At 39.7% G+C, this 13,925-nt stretch overlaps 1 long non-coding RNA gene across 1 annotated transcript; it reads right to left on the reverse strand.

Annotated features, from left to right (window-relative positions):
- Positions 1 to 497: 497 nt before the first annotated feature.
- Positions 498 to 10,029, reverse strand: Gm34644. Its single transcript, XR_388591.1, has 3 exons — positions 9,921 to 10,029; positions 9,284 to 9,398; positions 498 to 638 (listed from the first exon to the last, which is right to left on the reverse strand). It is a non-coding gene; the product is annotated as a predicted gene, 34644 (long non-coding RNA).
- Between the last annotated feature and the right edge of the window lie 3,896 nt (positions 10,030 to 13,925).

Here is a 13,925-nt window from a genome sequence, read left to right on the forward strand (position 1 = left end):
AAGAACCAGACTCAACGTATCCATTAGCTGCTCATCTCCCACTCTCAAACAGAATCAGCATCATGAACCTGCTCTTGGACTCTAGAAGAACCTGTAAACCATGCTTTAACCAAGACACTGAATCTCTGAGCATTTTAAAAATCATAGATCATTGAATTCAAGTGAATGGGCTTTAGATATGAGACAACCAGGAATCATGATTTATTTTCCTTCAGCCTTTTTTACTATCTATTTATACCTTTTGCTAAAAACAAATTCCTATTTATACCTATTATATATATATATATATATATATATATATATATATATATATATATATATATATATATATTCAGGAAGCACTAGTAGATTTTCCTCTACAAAACCCTGGTGTATGATTCTGTATTAAATACATTCAATTCACTTCTCTGCAAGTGTTGGCTTGAAACTTTATCTAGTGATATGCCAGTCCCCGGCAACCTGTATTCTCAGTTTCAAATGCACTTGCCTAAGATTTTTCTCTGAAGCCCAGGCCTCACCAGCACCTCTTCTGACCCAGGCCAGGCTCTCAGTGTGCGGATGGGGTCATGAAGCGCTTCAGAATGGATCGATCAGCTTTCAGCTGCATGAGCATCAGCCCATCTCCAAGCTGCACTCAGCTGAAATAGACACAACGTTTATTAAACTATTTGATGTGTTCAAAAAGAGAAATGGCAAAGACCCACAGCCAAACATTAAGTGGAACTAGGGAATCCTGTGGAAGAAGGAAAGGAAGGATTGGAAGAGCCAGAGAGGTCAAGGACACCACAGGAGAACCTAAAGCATCATCTATCCTAGACCTATAGGAGCACAGAGAGAATAAACTGCCAACCAAAGAGCATTAAGAGGGGGGTGGGGTGGGGGTGAGGGACCTAGGCACATATGTAGCAGTTGTGCAGCTGGGTCTTCATGTGGGACTCCTAAAGTGGGAGCAGATGATGTCTCTGACTACACTGCCTGCCTTTGAGACTATTTACTTCTACTGGGATGTCCTGTCTAACCTCAGTAGAAGAAGATGCACCTCGTCTTACTGCAACATGTTATGCTAAGACCATTTGATATCCATGGGAGGCCTCCTTTCTTCTGAGGAGACTGGAATAGGGGTGGGTTTGTGGGGGCAGGAGATGAGAGGGGAAAACTGGGAGGAGACATGGAAGGGAGAGCTGTGATTGGGATTTAAGGTAAATAAATAACTCAATTTTTTAAAAAAAGGAGACAAGGATGAATCTTCAAAATCCAATGAATGCTCTCAAAGAATACAGAGAATATCAAGCCTGTCTCCTCGCTGATGATCCATATTTGTTGCTGGCTGTTTTCATTCCCTACCCTTCACCAGAGGCTAAGTTCAGATCACCTGGAAGGAGTAAACTCCTCTGGATTTTACTCTATATTCAGAAACTATTCATTGTTTTTCTTTCTTTCTCTTTATGGTAGCTAAGTGTTTGCTCATTCCCACTACCTTCTTTTGAAAAGCATCTCTAGATAGGTGCTTGGACACCTTGATGTTCTTACAACACAAGAGAAGGGAATACCTTCTTTCTGTGGTTATGTTTGGCTTTTGAGATAGCAAGCATCTCAGTATCTATCCCAGCCTAACCTGGAATTCACTATGGTCCTACCTCAGCTTTCAAGCGCTGGATTGCCTGCATACACCACCACACCTAGTTGAAGGGATTTTATTTTTACTTTCATTTATTATTTTTTTATTCACTTTACATCCTGATCTCAGCCTCCTGACTTCCTTTCCTCTAAGCCCCACCCTTATAAAATCCCTCCTCCCATTGCCCCTTCCCCTTCTCCTTAAAGAAGGGAATCCCCCCACCCATATTTCCTCTTCAGAAAACAGCAGACCTCATAAAAGTGGCAGCCAAACAGAACAAAACAAGTACAATAAGGCAAGGAAAATCCCTCATATAGAGGCTGAGCAAGGCAACCCAATAGGAGAAAAGAGGCTCAAGAGTAGAAAAAAAATCAGAAATATGTCTGTTCCCACTGTTAGGATTCCCACAGAAACACCAAGCTGACAACCATAACATATAAGTGGAGGACCTAGTGCAGACTCAGGCAGGCCCTCTGTTGGCTGTTTCAGTCTCTGTGAGTCCATGGGAAACCTGCTTAGTGTATTCGATGGTCCATGTTCTCTTATGACCTCCATTCCCTCTGACTCCTAGACCCCCCCCCCCCTTGGGGAGAGGGAACAGGTGGAAACTTCCAATTTAGACTCTGCATAGTGTCTGGCTGTGAGTCGTGCCACCCACTCCAGCTGCTGCTAGAGGAAGCCTCCACTGGAAAAGGTACTGAAATATAAGAATGGCAGAATAACATTAAGAATCATTTCATTGATTTTGTTTTGTTAAGTAATGTTTGGTTCTACCCTAGGTCTATGGCTATCCAATCTCAAGTTCCTGCCATCCAAACATTGTTGTGGATGGGTTCTGGATTCTCATCTACCTTAGAATTGTTTAGAATTTGTCAATATTCTAAGTTTAGAACATTTTGTTCCATTAGCATGGCCTCACCTTTAATTGTTAGTCTTGCCCATATCAGACATTTTATTTATAAATTCCAACTCTATGTATTACATGTATTCTCAAAAGGTCAACAATGTTCACCTTTCTTTAATCATCCTTTAATCTTTTTTTTAATTTTATTTTATTTTTATTAGGTATTTTCCTCGTTTACATTTTCAATGCTATCCCAAAAGTCCACCATACACACCCCCCCAATCCACTACCCACCCACTCCCCCGTTTTGGCCCTGGGGTTCCCCTGTACTGGGGCATATACAGTTTGCAAGTCCAGTGGGCCTCTCTTTACAGTGATGGCCGACTAGGCCATCTTTTGATACATATGCAGCTAGAGTCAAGAGCTCCAGGGTATTGGTTAGTTCATAATGTTGTTCCACCTATAGGGTTGCAGTTCCCTTTAGCTCCTTGAGTAATTTCTCTAGCTCCTCCATTGGGGGCCATGTGACCCATCCAATAGCTGACTGTGATCATCCACTTCTGTGTTTGCTAGGCCCCGGCATAGTCTCACAAGAGACAGCTATATCTGGGTCCTTTCAGCAAAATCTTGCTAGTGTATGCAATGGTGTCAGCGTTTGGGAGCTGATTATGGGATGGATCCCTGCATATGGCAATCACTAGATGGTCCATCCTTTCGTCACAGCTCCAAATTTTGTCTCTGTAACTCCTTCAATGGGTGTTTTGTTCCCATTTCTAAGAAGGGGCAAAGTGTCTACACTTTGGTCTTCGTTCTTCTTGAATTTCATGCATTTAGCAAATTGTATTTTATATCTTGGGTATCCTAAGTTTCTGGGCTAATATCCACTTATCAGTGAGTACATATTGTGCAAGTTCCTTTGTGTTTGGGTTACCTCACTCAGGATGATGCCCTCCAGGTCCATCCATTTCCCTAGGAATTTCATAAATTCATTTTTTTAATAGCTGAGTAGTACTCCATTGTGTAAATGTACCACATTTTCTGTATCCATTCCTCTGTTGAGGGGCATCTGGGTTCTTTCCAGCATCTGGCTATTATAAATAAAGCTGCTATGAACATAGTGGAGCATGTGTCCTTCTTACCGGTTGGGACATCTGGATATATGCCCATATGCCCAGGAGAGGTATTGCTGGATCCTCCGGTAGTACTATGTCCAATTTTCTGAGGAACCGCCAGACTGATTTCCAGAGTGGTTGTACAAGCCTGCAATCCCACCAACAATGGAGGAGTGTTCCTCTTTCTCCACATCCTTGCCAGCATCTGCTGTCACCTGAATTTTTGATCTTAGCCATTCTGACTGGAGTGAAGTGGAATCTCAAGGTTGTTTTGATTTGCATTTCCCTGATGATTAAGGATGTTGAACATTTTTTCAGGTGCTTCTCAGCCATTCGGTATTCCTCAGGTGAGAATTCTTTGTTCAGCTCTGAGCCCCATTTTTTAATGGGGTTATTTGATTTTCTGGAGTCAACCTTCTTGAGTTCTTTATATATATTGGATATTAGTCCCCTATCCGATTTGGGATAGGTAAAGATCCTTTCCCAATCTGTTGGTGGCCTTTTTGTCTTATTGACGGTGTCTTTTGCCTTGCAGAAGCTTTGCAATTTTATGAGGTCCCATTTATCGATTCTCAATCTTACAGCACAAGCCATTGCCGTTCTATTCAGGAATTTTTCCCCTGTACCCATATCTTCAAGGCTTTTTCCTACTTTCTCCTCTATAAGTTTCAGTGTCTCTGGTTCCTTAATCCACTTAGATTTGATCTTAGTACAAGGAGATTTTTGCAGATGATATGATAGTATATATAAGTGACCCTAAAAATTCCACCAGAGAACTCCTAAGCCTGATAAACAGCTTCAATGAAGTAGCTGGATATAAAATTAACTCAAACAAGTCAATGGCCTTTCTGTACACAAAGGATAAACAGGCTGAGAAAGAAATTAGGGAAACAACACCCTTCTCAATAGTCACAAATAATATAAAATACCTTGGCGTGACTCTAACTAAGGAAGGAAAGATCTGTATGATAAGAACTTCAAGTCTCTGAAGAAAGAAATTAAAGAAGATCTCAGAAGATGGAAAGATCTCCCATGCTCATGGATTGGCAGGATCAACATTGTAAAAACGGCTATCTTGCCAAAAGCAATCTACAGATTCAATGCAATCCCCATCAAAATTCCAACTCAATTCTTCAACGAATTAGAAAGGGCAATCGGCAGATTCATCTGGAATAACAAAAAACCTAGGATAGCAAAAAGTCTTCTCAAGGATAAAAGAACCTCTGGTGGAATCACCATGCTGGACCTAAAGCTGTACTACAGAGCAATTGTGATAAAAACTACATTGTATTGGTATAGTGACAGACAAGTAGACCAATGGAACAGAATTGAAGACCCAGAGATGAACCCACACACCTATGGTCACTTGATCTTTGACAAGGGAGCTAAAACCATCCAGTGGAAAAAAGACAGCATTTTCAACAAATGGTGCTGGCACAACTGGAGGTTATCATGTAGAAAAATGTGAACTGATCCATTCCTACATCCTTTAATCTTTAAAGCGGTTTCTCATGTTGTGGTGACCCTAACCATGCAGTTACTTCATTGCTACTTCATAACTGTAATTTTGCTAATCAATCCCCAAATAGGTTACAACCCACAGTTTGAGAACCTCTGTTCTAAGAGATTGTTAAACACTGTGTGTGTGTGTCTGTTTGTCTGTCTGTCTGTGTCTCTCTCTCTCTCTCTCTCTCTCTCTCTCTCTCTCTCTCTCTCTCTCTGTGTGTGTGTGTGTGTGTGTGTATGTCTGTGTCTGTGTGTGTACTGAGTACAGGGCCCATGTTTGCCACTAGAAATCCTCACAGTCAAGGAAGAAACGTGATAGACAGGTGGAGAATGTGCTCTACTCTGGCATACACACACTTCGTGTCCTGTGACTAGATCCTCTCTTTACAATGACCACCATTTGCAATTTTGTTTGTGCTTTCATTTTTGTTTGGGTTTTGGGTTTTGCCCTCAATATCAGTTAGTACATTTCACTTCTAGATCCATTGTTTCTTTATGAACACCTCAAAAAGTTGTAGAAAAGAATATTTTATTCATCTAAAGCTATCAGCTTGAAGAATATTTAGATATTTATGTTTCATTTACTTCTATACTTACTAAACCTTAGGGAATTTCACCTAATGACTATGTGACAATTTTCTCTTGTTTTGTTTTGTTTTTATTACTTCTCAGGCTGGTAGAAGAAAAAAATAAACTCAAGGTCAGTGAATATCCTTTACTGGGCCTCTGGAGACGAATCTACTCTTCTGGGTCTTGATTCTTGAAGAAGTAGATAGATTTGTAGATCTTCCAACATTATAATGAGATTTTGATGACATCCAAAAAGAACATTACCATCCTGAAAGAAAGAGTTCAGGAGCACCACTTCCTGTCAAAGAGAGCAGCACAGACCAACTAGATAAAGGCCATAGTGCAAGAACAAACAAACATGCTGAAGATTTCTTCTGTTTAGACTGCTTGGCATAAAAAGTGAAGTTGAGTCTGCTAAGTGATTGCACCTGCAAACACAAAAGCATTCTTGTAGAGAAGGTAAGACAGCATGGAAGTTCTAATTAAGAAATGAACCAAATTATAAGCCCAATTTGGCTTTTGCTTTCTGATCTTCAACGTGGCAAGTGAGCAAAGAGACTTCAGTGAAATATTTTCTCTTGTCATTATGCTCAGCAAGATAAAGGAAGTGCACTGAATAGACTTGAAAAAAGACCCATAAACCTGGAAGCAACTTTTGAGATCAGTATCATGATGTTCACACAAGTTAGTTAATGAAATGAAATCTCCGGTAGTGTATTAGGCATGTGAAGTACTATGCAACTGTTGATAAAAGCTCCGTTTTGAATTCAGGACCTTTGTGTATCTTGCCACTGTTCCTTGAAGTCTATCACCCTTTACTTCTTTGAAAAATAGTCTACGCTGATCTATACTATGAACAGAATCTTAAATACCTTCATTTTTTTCAAAATGACATTCTGAAATCAGGTGTGGTGGTCCATGCAATCACAGCACTTGGGGGATAGAGAGATAGGAGAATCATGCCTCAAAGGTATTCTCAGCTACACAGCAAGTTCAAGACCAGCTAAGGCTATAAGAAACTCTCTGAGACTGCCCCACTTAGGGATCCACCCCATAAACAACCACCAAACCCAGACACTAGGCAGATGCCAACATGAGCCTGCAGACAGGAGCCTGACATAGCTGTCTCCTGCAAGGCTCTGCCAGTGCCTGGCAAATACAGAAGTGGATGCTCACAGTCATCCATTGGACGGAGCACAAGGTCCCCAATGAAGGAGCCAGAGAAATACCCAGGTATCTAAAGGGAACTGAAGCCCCATGGAAGGAACATCAATATGAACTAACCAGTACCTCCAGAGTTCCTTGGAACTGTACCACCAATTAAAGAAAACACATGGTGGAACTTGTGGCTCTAGCTATATATGTAGCAGAGGATGGCCTAGTCGGTCATCAATCAGAGGAGAGGCCCTTGGTCCTGTGAAGGCTCTATGCCCCAGTATAGGGGAATGCCAGGGCCAGGAATGGGAGTGGTGGGTTGGGGAGCAGGGGGAGGAGGTGAGGGGATAGGGGATTTTCAGAGGGGAAACTAGGAAAGGTGATAACATTTGAAATGTAAACAAAGAAAATATCTAATAAAAATTAAAAAAGAAACTCTCTGAGAAACTAGGTTAATAAGTAGTATGCACATTTTATATTATACATATCCTAACTGTAACATGAATCTTTAATACATGTACTCTACAAATAGAACAGTTTCAGTCAAGGTTAAAAAACCTCTAATAGGGTTTAAAGTGTGTAATACTTGGTCATGCTAATGCCACAGAGGCCAGAAAATTTGATACTGAACTTAGGTTGTAGGGATCAGATCAGGGATGCTTAATAGCAACAGAGAACTGAGTTATCAAGTCAGTTCCAAAGGAAAACACAGTCGATCCTTGGGAACCACCCAGCTGTGCCACTCAGAAGATACTGCATTGGAGGAGATAATATTAACTATAAGCATATCTAACACAGGCTGTATTTGCTCCAGTATGGGAACAGATTGCTCTTTTTTTTTTCAGTTGAGCAACAGATGAAGTGGTGAATTGGCTTGTATTCAAGATTAATGTTGTATGAAAAATATGTATCTTTAAACACTAAACACTTATCAGAGTGGATGATTTTCCAGGAGAATTTGCATCCGATGGAAGAACAGTGGTTCTGTGGCTCCCATAGTTACTTTCCTATTGATGTGATCAGATCCTCTAAGCAAAAGCAATTAAAGGAAGAAAAGGCTTTTGGTTTATAATTCCAAAGAGATAGAGTCTATTACAGTGGGGATGCATGTCATGGTATCAGGATCAGGGAGCTAGAAGATCATATTTTATCTGCACATTGAAAAGAGAAGGGAGGAAGTGGAGGGAGGGAAGATGTGGGTTAAGATTATAGACTGATGCATCCGACAGCCTTGAGCCATGTGTTTGAGTAGAGCAACTAAGATGTAATAAAGTGTTTAAACTTTTCTGTTTCCCCTTCCCTTTCCATGATTTGCCAAACCCTGGACTTAATTTCACCAAAATGTAAACTTATGCTGAAACCTGACTGAATTTATCAAATTTGTCGTTGTAGGTCAGTGGCTCATGATCATGTATATTGATTTTCATAGAAGTTTTACATAAGAATTTATATGTTTCCACATTAACCATATTCACCATTGCAGGAATTGTGTAGTAATTTTGTTAATATGGTGACAGAATTATAAGTCATATGAACTACTAGTAGGTGCTAATCCTAGCCCTACTATTAACTAGTTAAGAGGCCATGGTTTTTCTAATCTCTCCTCAGATTCTCTACCTTCAAAGAGACAGATTGGGGAAGGCAACTAGTTAGACTGTGCATCCTAAACTTCGGAGTTTACACAGCTAGTTTCCGCACACATTGAGGCTTCAGTTAAATAGAAGAGAGTGGGCTAAGATTGGATCTCAGTGTTAGAGGGTGTGCTCGAGTCTAAGGCCCTGAATTCAGTCCTCAGCTCTACAGGCATACAAAAGGACACAAAAGAACATGAGACCACTCGTGGATAAAATAAATTTACCTCTTTCTTCTTCCCTCCCTCTCTGCTTTGCCCTGATCTCCTCCATTCCCCCGCCTCCTGTCACTTTCTATCCTCTTTCCCCACCCCCTCTTCCTTTCCTTCCCTGAAAACCATAATTAGGTGACCATGTGTGCATACCCTAAGGCTACAATGATAAAGGAGGTTGAGCCATATTATCACTCACGTATTGAAAAATCTTCCCCTCATCTATTTTAAATGCAGTAAAGTAAGTCTAGTCTGATACTACTATTGTAAAGTAACTCAGTGTAAAGTTATTTGGGAAGCTATAGTATATGTCTATTTTAGATAAGCAAAAGTACTTTTTTTGGTTCCAGCAGTTCTGAATTATGGACATTTCCTAAAACTTGCTATGCTCTAATATTTTTATGAGAGAGACAGAGACAGACATAAAGACAGAGGGAGAGATAGGGGTACTTAACCTTCCAGCATCCTATTCCAGATGTGTCATTTTTCTCACGCTATATTCCATTCAGTCTGTATGCCAAGAGAGGATGGTGTGGAATCAGACAGGCATTCATTACTTCATTGTTGCCCGTCTCCATGTGAAAGCGTGTGACAGATTTCCTGCATGCAGTGACTCTTGCTCTGCTTCTTCTCACCTTATGTTTATGGTGCCGGTATTCAGATGACAGAGAGACGGTACAGATATTACTGCTGCTTCTGAAAGCCTCAGTCCAAAAGTCACACACGAGTCACCTCTGTCTCCAACTGAGTCTAGAGAAACAATCATAAGGAAGTCACTTTCTCATCTCACAGATCCATCGCTTTGCAGCTGGGTCACTTTGGTTCATGGCACCCATGCAGAGAAGCTCAAAACTGTCTGTAATTCTAGCTCCAGAGGAATCAAATCTTCTGGCCCCATAGATACCTGAACTGGCATGCATATATATTCTCTCTCTCTCTCTCTCTCTCTCTCTCTCTCTCTCTCTCTCTCTCTCTCTCTCTCTCTCACACACACACACACACACACACACACACACACACACACGCACGCACGCAAAATTTAAACAAACAATAACTGCATAATTATAAACATAATACAAAAAGTCCCACTACACAACACCGGCTACATGGTAAAGATTGTAGTACTTTTTAGCTAGGCTCTAGTAAAAAAAAAAAAAATTCTAAATGTATATGTGGTGACTTAAATAAAAGAAGTTCATTATTGCCCATCTCCATGTGAAAGCATATGACAGATTCCCTGCATACAGTGATTCTTGCCCCACTTACTCTCACCTCATGTTTTTGATGTCCATACTCAGTTGACAGAGAGAAGATGCAGGTATCACTGTTGCTCCTGAAAGCCTCGGTCCAAAAGTCACACGCGCGTCACCTCTGCCTTCAATTGTGTCTAGAGATACAGTCATAAGGAAGTCATTGCCACAGAGGAGAGTCAGTCAGTCAAAGGCTAATGGACAAATCAGCATCACAGATATGATGACTTTGAACATGTTGGGACACTTAAATCTATAAAGTAAAGATGCTATACATCCTTAAACGAATTTTGAGCCAGGGTTTAGGCAACATACAGGGTCCATTAGCATGATGCTAATTCCAATACAGTACACCCTACTCTCTGTCTTATGGGGCAGAATTCAAACCTCTGAATAATGTATTCTGTACACAAGCTTATTAAACTATTGGTTTACATGGAAAATGTGCTCTCATGGGCACTTTTGGGAAGCCAGAATCCTGGATCCCTGTTCTACCATAGACACAATTGTCTCATCATTCACTGTTGGTGATGTAATGCATGCTTTCTAGTAAAGCCACTGCAAACCACTCTCTCTCTAGTTTATCACTGCCCTTCTACACTTGACAGTATCTACCAAAACTATAAAGGCTCTTTTGCCTAGAACCTCTGCTATAAAAAAAGATAGCTTTAAATTATTTCATTTGTTGACAGGGAGTATCAGCATTGTGCTGTAAAATCTCCTAAGCCATGAGACAAAACAAATTGCATATTCGTATTTGAAGCTGGCAAGCAAAGACTAATAATAGCCTGTGGCATATTCAAGTTTTGTGCTTTATATTCCACTCCTCACCTCAGATCATTACTCATTCCTGACTCACAAACTCATCTAAATACATTTCCCCACAGCCAGCCTCCTATGGGTTCACAATGAGTTTTTCTATATTTGAAGAAATGGCGTTGTCTTTTCTCCCAGTATCCTTCCTCACTGTATTTATTCCCAATTCACACTCCTTTTTTTAACACCCACAATTATTTGTGTCTGTAAGTTCCATTCATCTGATCCAAAAAAAAAAAAAAAAAAAAAAAAAAAACAGCTATTTGTCAACCAGGACCTGGTGGGTTTTGACTCTGTGTTCTCAAGATTAGATTTTGGTAAAGGAGTTGAAAAGCAGAAAACAAAGGGTCAGAGAGAAGATGGATATTGATGGGAAATCAAAAGAGCAGCATAGGCTGATATTCTTCACCCTCTGAGCTCCAGCTTTGCAGTCTGATGCATGGTACTTTGGACTGTGGGGATTGCCTAAGCAGACCAACCTCCCTGTTCAATGTGATGTAGCATTAAAGTCCTATCTTTGATCTAATAGCCAGGTTCTGCCCTGCCATCAGACTTACAAATAACATATATGATATTCACAGGATTTTCTACATATTATTTGCATAGAACATGGTTTCTTAAACCATCACCTCACTCTGTGTGTTTTGTAACATCAAATGAAATACTTACCAAACATTTCAGGGTTCTATCCTAGAAGTCAGTCTTTATTTCTGTAATGTTCTCATCGTCCTTCAAAATATTTTTAAAATTTTCATTTTTGTACTTTTTTCTACATGACTTTAAATTTCTTTCCGTGGTGGGAAGAATATAACATTACATCCATTTTCATAGAAAGGGGTAACAGCACGATGCAGTGTTGTCACCTATAGACACAGCACTGTACCACAGAGCTCTAGACATCAGGGAAAGCTGTAACATTTTACCTGAGCACCATTTATTTCCCAGCTCTCTCAAACCCAGGCAGTTGCCATTTGCTGTCTGAGTCTGTTACTTTGACTACTTTAGACATATCATATAAATGGAATCCTATTTCATTTTCTCTTCGTGTGAATGCCATATTTTCCTCAGGGTAATCTACAGAAGGTTCATTTGTTGCAAATAGTAGTATGTGTTCCTTAAGACAGAATGGTAGTCTGTATACACTGACTGCCACTCAGTCAGATACACATTTTATGAAGTCATTTATCTGTTGATAAAAGACTATTTCTATATATTGACTATTACTTTAATGAATATAGTACCTATATATTTCTTTGAGATTCTGATTTAAATTATTTTGGTTATATAATCAGAAACAAGATTTGGGGATTACACAATAATCCTTCTTATTTTTTAATGGCTACCTAACTGTTTCCCATATTTCTACCTTTTGACAGTCTCAACAATAGTCTATAATAGTCCATATTTTCCCATATATTTATCATACTTTAAAAATATATAAGTACGTATGAATGTCCAGCAAGATGACTCAGCAGGTAAAGACGTTAGCTCTATAAACCCGAGTTTGATCTCTATAAATTATGTATACATGTGATAAGGAAATTGACCTCATGAAGTTGTCCTCTAATCTCCACATGCATACCATTGACACTTCCACCCAATAGTAATAATAATAGCAATAACAATAGTAATAATAATAATAATGACTAAAATAAAAATTTCCACATAACTGTCGAGCTATGAGTTTATATCCCATTGTGGCTTTGATTTGCAATTTCCTGACAATCAGAATGAGCAAACTCTCTTTTTCTATACCCAGTAGCTGTGGTTTTTGCCCATTTTTAGTTGGATATTTTGATTTTTTTTTTTTTTTTTTTTTTTTTTTGCTTTGGAGTTATAAGTGGGACTAGAAAGGCAGCTGAGCAGTTAGCAGCACTTGCTGTTCTTGCAGAGGAGCAGGTTTCATTTCCCGGAACTCATAATCATGTTGCACTCCACTTCCAGGACATCCAACCCCTTTACTGACCTCCCTGGGCACCAAGCACAAAGATGGTAGATGTATACATATGCAGACGAACACTCCGATCCATACAATGAAAATTAGCGAAACTAATTTATATATTTTGGTTACCCATCCTTTAGCGAATGTATGGCTTGCATTGATTCCTCCTTTTCCCTTGAGTGCCTTTGCTCAGTAGTTTTGTTAGCTGTGCAGAAGCCTTTGATTTGAGCAAGCTCCACTTCCCTAATTGTGTACCATTGCTTAAAGTTGTCCTGTCACATTCCTGAAGTCATTGTCATGTTCAATGTCATGGAGGCATTTCTCTTTGTTTTTCTATATAAGTCTTTAAAGTCTTGGGTCTTATTTTTAAATACTTAATCAATTTTTCTCAATGAAACATAGTGGAACATAAAAAGCTTTTCTCCTTTACGATCAGAAGCAAGGTCAGAATGCCCGTTCTCGCTACTTTGATCCAAAATAGTCCTGAGAGAGCAATTACACAAAGAAAAGAAAGTCCATGGGAATCATAAAGGAAAGTATAAAACTATATCTGTTTAAAGATGACACAAAAATCCTAATGTATACCCCCCCATACACATTGACTCACATATATATTCACACACACATACACACACACACACACACACACACATGCACACACACACACACTAAATTTTCACGTTCGAAAATCAATACACACCAAGCACATATATCATGATCATGCATCAAAAATTTTGATACACAATCAAAAATCTAAAATAGAAATTAAGAAAATTGTCATACCAACAATAATAAAACATATAGGAATGAAGTTAATCAAAAAGTAAAAGACTTGAATATTGAAAATTTTAAATCACTCTAAAAGATATAATGGAAAGACATTGAATATTCACAAACTGAAAGACTTAGAATGTTCTAATATCCAAACTGTGGAAAGAATCCTATAGATTCAATGTCAGAGACCATCCCGTGAGAAAGTGAGCCCTTCACAATCTCCCTAACAGGCCAAATGGCCTTGTACTAAGAGCTGGTTATCACCTCCCTTCCTCCCTATTCCTTTCTTGGCACCTGAGGCTGTAAAAGCTGAATTATAGTCCCCTCTTCCCTATCTCTTCCTGAGTTCCCAAGCCATCCAAGGACATGAGTTACGCCTGAGCCTAGCCTGACCCCCAAGGCTGTCAAGGAGGATCGATGTTCCAGAGATAAGATCCAGAGTGCCCGCTGCCTGGCGCCTGACTTTGGCCCCCGTGTCAGCAGATGCCCACTTCT

This window comes from Mus musculus, chromosome 11, assembly GCF_000001635.26.
Source record: "Mus musculus strain C57BL/6J chromosome 11, GRCm38.p6 C57BL/6J".
NCBI classification, from domain to species: Eukaryota; Metazoa; Chordata; class Mammalia; order Rodentia; family Muridae; genus Mus; species Mus musculus.